Genomic DNA, 6,000 nt, shown 5'->3' with positions numbered 1-6,000 from the left:
ACCGGTCCCCCCCAGTTCTCGCACGTTCCACAATATCACCCGGACCAGGGGTGCCCTGCCCGTAGTCACCGTCAGCCACCTCCCCCCCCCCCCCCATCCTGAAACCTCTAGCCACTTCCGCACAAAACCACTTCACCCAGTATAGTCGCCATTCCCCCACCATTCACACCTCCCCGGCCCATCAAAACCTGTCCACGCAGGTTCCAATCCCCTTACTTCGCTCCCGTTCACTAGCCAGCTCAGGTTTGCCAGCGAGATGGCCCCTGCCAGAGATCCCTCCTCCGCACAGAAAAAAAACATCAACACCCCCACACCCAAACCTTCCAAACTCCCCACACAGAAATCGCACCTAAAAGGAGCAAATCCCAACCAATCATTACAAAGCCCAAATCTATCCCTTCCCAAATACAACCGAGGGGGAAAAAAACTCCAAAAAAGAGAGAAAGGAGAAGATAAAAAAAACATTAACAGGGAAAAGACCACCACCAAACCCATTTCAGTCCCAGTCCTGCACTTTCACGAACGCCGCCGCCTCCTCGGAGTGGTGTGTAACCCTCAGCCTTGCCAGATAGACCACCCCAAGCCTCACTCTGCATTTATACAACACCGCCTTCGCCCAACCAAAGGTTGCCCACCTGCTCGCCAGCTCCACCGTGAGATCCTGGTACGTCCAATACCAACACTTCCCACCTCACCTCTCGATTCAGCTTCACCATCTCAACACCTTCCCATTGTTTGCACTGGAGTGCAGACTGGGCTGCATTTGCGTGCTAAATTGGGAGTTCGGTGACTGAGGGAGTTGGGTGAAGAGGGAGCATTGTGCTCCTTCCATTTCCCATGTTTCCTCAAAGAGCGTACGGGGAGCCGGGAGTTTACAAAGAGTGCAGATAACTGGGAGCAGAGTCGGAGGACGGAGTTCCAGCTGGTTCATAGGGCGGAATCGCAGCTATATTCTGTAAGGTAAGAGCTGTTTTTTCTGTTTGATTTTGTTGTTTTTTTTAAAGGGGGCAGCAAACTATATTTGTATCATTCAGCAGAATCACCAATTTTAGAGGGTTCACTTGAGAGAGCAGCAGCAGCATATATATATTTTATTTAAGGGCCTAATGGGTGTTTAATCTTTAATTTTCTTTCTCCTTTTAAATCTCTTTGGGAATTCAGATCAGAGGGGTTGGAGGCTAGGGCAGTTGCATGCTCTTCCCGTCGGATGTGGGTAAGGGACACCACTAGTGTACCCGCTGACTACACCTGCGGGAAGTGTACCCAACTCCAGCTCCTCGGAGTCCGAGTTAGGAAACTGGAGCTGGATGAACTTCGGATAGAGAGGAGCTACAGGGAGGTAGCCACACCCAAGGTTCAGAACAAGAGTGGCTGTGTTACAGTCAGGGGGAGGAAAGGGAACAGGCAGACAGTACAGGGATCCCCGTGGCCGTTTCCCTTCAAAACAAGTATCCCGTTTTGGATGCTGTTGGGGGGGGGGGGGGGGGGGGGGGGGAGAGAATGACCTACCAAGGGAAGGCCCTAGCAGCCAGGTCTCTGACACGGAGTCCGGCTCTGTGGCTCAGAAGGGAAGGGAGAATGAAAAAGTGATAGTGATAGGAGACTCAATGGTTAGGGAAACGGAGAGGAGATTCTGTGGTCGCGAACGAGACTCCCGGAAGGTACGTTTCTTCCCGGGTACCAGGGATGTCTCGAATCGAGTCTACAGGATTCTTAAGGGGGTGGGTAAGCTACCAGAAGTCGTGGTGCACATAGGCACCAATGACATAGCTAAGAAAAGGGATGAGGATCTAAAAAGTGATATTAGGGAGTTAGGCTGGAAGCTAAAGAGCAGGACGAGCAGTGTAGTAATCTCAGGATTGCTACCAGTGCCACGCGCAAGTGAGGTAAGGAACAGAGAGCGAGTGCAGCTGAAGACATGACTATAGCGCTGGTGCAGGAGGGACGGCTTCAGATATGTGGATCATTGGGATATCTTCTGGGGAAGGTGGGACCTGTACATGAAGGGCGGGTTGGACCGAAACTGGAGGGGCTCCGATATCCTGGGTGGGAGGTGTGCCAGAGCTCTTCGGGAGGTTTTAAACTTGTTTGGCAGGGGGATGGGAACCCGCCCCTAATTGGCCAGAATCGATTCAGGTGATTAAAATCCTATTGATTCACTGGATCCCAACTGGGACCACCCAAAAGAGCACGGAAGATAAGGTGAACTGCGCAACCAACATTCTGTCTCTTTTGGACTGGCTCTGTCCACCAACTGCAGCACACCTGACCAGACAAGTTCGAGGACCCGCGACCTCCACCTGAAGAGGACACTCAGCCTAGACAATCCAGCTGACCTCCAGCCCCCACACGTGAGTAACCAGATAACGGCTATATCTAACCTGCACCGAGCCGGTCACTTAGAAGTTAAGTAAAGGTCATTTAAACTGCTAGATATAGTCTAATGTGGTAGTAGCGTTTAGTTTATTAAGTATAGAACTAATCTTATGTTCAGTAATAAACTGTGATTATACTAAATACTTGTTGTATGGTCATTTGTCCAATACACGGAACACACTTGCACATTGTGGTTATTAATTGGAATAAAGATAGAAGTCAACACTTACGTCTGTGGTGCACAAAACACTGGAAAGGATTCTGAGAAATAGGATTTATGATTATTTAGAAAAACATAAGTTTGATTAAAGATAGTCCGCATGGCTTTGTGAGGGGCAGGTCATGCCTCCCAAGCCTCATTGAATTCTTTGAGGATGCGACGAGACACAGTGAATGAATGTCGGGCAGTAGATAATGGTGTATATGGATTTCAGTGAGGCATTCGATAAGGTCCCCATGGTAGGCTCATTCAGAAAGTCAAGGGGCATGGGATACAGGGAAATTTGGCTGTCTGGACACAGAATTGGCTGGCCGAAAGAAGACAATAGATAAATGTGAAGTGATTCATTTTGGAAGGTTGAATTTGAATGCTGAATATAGGGTTAAAGACAGGATTCTTGGAAGTGTGGAGGAACAGAGGGATCTTGGGGTCCACTTACATAGATCCCTCAAAGTTGCCAGGTTGATAGGGTTGTGAAGAAGACATATGAAGTGTTGGCTTTCATTAACAGGGGGATTGAGTTTAAGAGCCGCGAGGTTTTGCTGCAGCTTTGGTTGGGCAGCACGGTGGCCTAGTGATTAGCACAACCGCCTCACGGCGCTGAGGTCCCAGGTTCGATCCCGGCTCTGGGTCACTGTCCGTGTGGAGTTTGCACATTCTCCCCGTGTCTGCGTGGGTTTCGCCCCCACAACCCAAAAATGTGCAGAGTAGGTGGATTGGACACGCTAAATTGCCCCTTAATTGGAAAAAATAATTGGGCAATCTAAATTTTTTTTTTTTAATTTAAAAAAATAAAACCCTGGTTAGACCACACGTGGAATATTGTGTCCAGTTCTGGTCGCCTCTTTATAGGAAGGATGTGGATGCTTTGGAGAGGGTACAGAGGAGATTTACCAGGATGCTGCCTGGACTGGAGGGCATGTCATATGAAGAAAGGTTGACAGAGCTTGGGCTTTTCTCACTGGAACAAATAAGGAAGAGAGGTGACTTTATGATAGAGGTACAAGGTGATGAGAGGCATGGATAGAGTGGATAGCCAGAGACTTTTTTCCCAGGGCGGAAATGGCTGTCACGAGGGGACATAATTTTAAGGTGATTAGAGGAAGGTATAGGGGAGATGTCAGAGGTAGGTTCTTTACACAGAGAGTGGTGGGTGTGTGGAATGCACTGCAAGCGGAGGTGGTAGAGTCAGAGTCATTCGGGACATTTAAGCGACTCTTGAGCCAGGCACATGGACAGCAATAAATTGAAGAGATGTAGGTTAGGTTGATCTTAGATTAGGATAAATGGTCGGCACAACATTGTGGGCCAAAAGGCCTGTGCGGTTCAACGTTCACCTGAAAACTGGAAGCATACTATGACAGCTCTTGGTTGTTCATTTGGCTTCGGCCGGACAATGGTGAGCCCTGTCCAACTGGTACAGGGAGGGGGTCCTCTACCTCCCCCGTCAACACTGCGAACATCTCCGCAAAATACTCCCGTCGGCCTCCGGCCCTCTAGCCCCTCAGGCAATATCACGATCCTCAGATTTTGCCCTCATGCCCTGTTCTCCAGCTCCTCCACTTTTCTTCGGCCCTTTGTTACTCTCCACCCCCCTTCCACGGCTCCTTCCCCCATCGAGGTGAAAGGTAGCTGTGCTGTGATGAAGCCTCAATTCCCTTCAACACCTCTCCTTGCTCCCGGAACCTCCGTCGTCGTCTTTGCCAAAATCCTCCCGGGACAAGAATCCCGTCCACCAAATCCTTCAGCGAGGTCATCATCGCTTTGCGGTGATTGTCAAAGTGCTTAGAAAGTAGCCACTCAAACTCCCCCACCATCACTTCAGCCAGCTGATCCAGCATAATACGCGCGGCCCCATTCGACAATCCTGCACCCTCCATCTTTCCTCCCACTGAACTCCCCGGCGGACTTTCACTCGCCCCCCCTTTTCCCCCTGGTTATTGTTCTGGATTTTCGACATCCTTTGGTTGCCTTAGACTTTCCCACAAATAATCGGACCAGATTCTCCCCAAACACTGGGGGCGAAGGTCCAAAAACTCGAGCAGGAGCCGTCCAACGTGCGACCTCCACCCACATGTCATCACCAAAGTCCCTGGTTAGTGATTTAAAAGGTTAGAATGGTTAGAAAAGATGTAGAAAGAGGGTCTGTAGGGGAGAGCTCGCAGAGAGTCACCCCATTCCAGCGCCATCTTAAAAGGTCCCGATAATTCATTTTAGATCCCTGCCTGTAAATTCTCCTCTTTTAATATCGTGTAAAAGTTTATATAGAATTACGCAGAACATATAGAACATAAACAGGCCACTCACCCCAACTGGTTTCTGCTGGCGTTCATACACCACACGCTTTGCCACCCATCCCATCTACTCAGCTCAGTCTTTCAGTCTCTCTTTCTATTCCTTTCTCTCTTATGGACTCGTCTAGTTTTCTTTTGAAAGTATCTCGGCTTTTTTGCCCCAACCATATCTTGTGGGAGCGAGTTCTACATTCTAACCGCTCTGGGTAAACACGTTTCTCCTTATTTCCCATGGGATTTATCTGTAACTTTCATGTATTTCTGGCCCCTAGTTTTGGATTGTCTCACAAATGGATTAATTCTTTCCACATCTTCCAAGGTCCCACATGGCAAACGGGGCAGAAAATTAAAGGCTCATGATATCCAAGAGAAAGTTAGGAGTTGGATCTAAAATTGCCTCAATGGCAGGAAGTGCTAAATGATGGTTGTTGGGTGTTTTTTGTGACTGGAAGATGGTGACACCGTGGTAATATCACGGGACAAGTAATTCAGAGGCCTTGGCTAGTGTTCTGTGGACACGGATTCAAATCCCACTATGGCAGCTGGAAGAAACAAATTCTATTAATAAATCTGGAATTGAAAGCTAGTCCCTGTGTGAACATTAAATAATTGTTGATTGCTGTAAAAATCCGCCCCGTTCGCTAATGTCCTCTGGCAAGGAAATCTGCCATCATTACCTGATCTGGCCAAGCTACTGCAATGTGTTTAACTCTGAACTGTCCTCTGAAATTTCCCAGCAAGCCATTCAGTTTAAGGGCAATTAGGAATGGGCAACAAAGCTGGTCTTGACCATGACGTTCACATCCCCATAAAGAACAGAGAAAATCAAAGGGCTGTTTCCAGTGCCAGTTTCGAAGGATTCAGTACTGGGTCCTTCATTCCTGGTTTATATCATTGATTTGAAAGTAAGTGCAGAAACGTGAATAAGAAGTTTACCTATGACACAAAAAAATGATTGAACACTTGACAGTGAGGAAGAGAGCTGGAGGGAAAACAAGGCAACGGGTTACATGATAAATGGCAGGACAGGACTGATTAGGCCAGAGCTAGATTAGGAACATCAGTCAGAAATTGACAATGTTTGCTCGGGGAAAAGTTTGGATAAACTGC

The sequence above is a fragment of the Scyliorhinus canicula genome, chromosome 17, assembly GCF_902713615.1.
Source record: "Scyliorhinus canicula chromosome 17, sScyCan1.1, whole genome shotgun sequence".
Taxonomy (NCBI): Eukaryota; Metazoa; Chordata; class Chondrichthyes; order Carcharhiniformes; family Scyliorhinidae; genus Scyliorhinus; species Scyliorhinus canicula.
Note: the sequence above shows the minus strand (reverse complement) of the source record.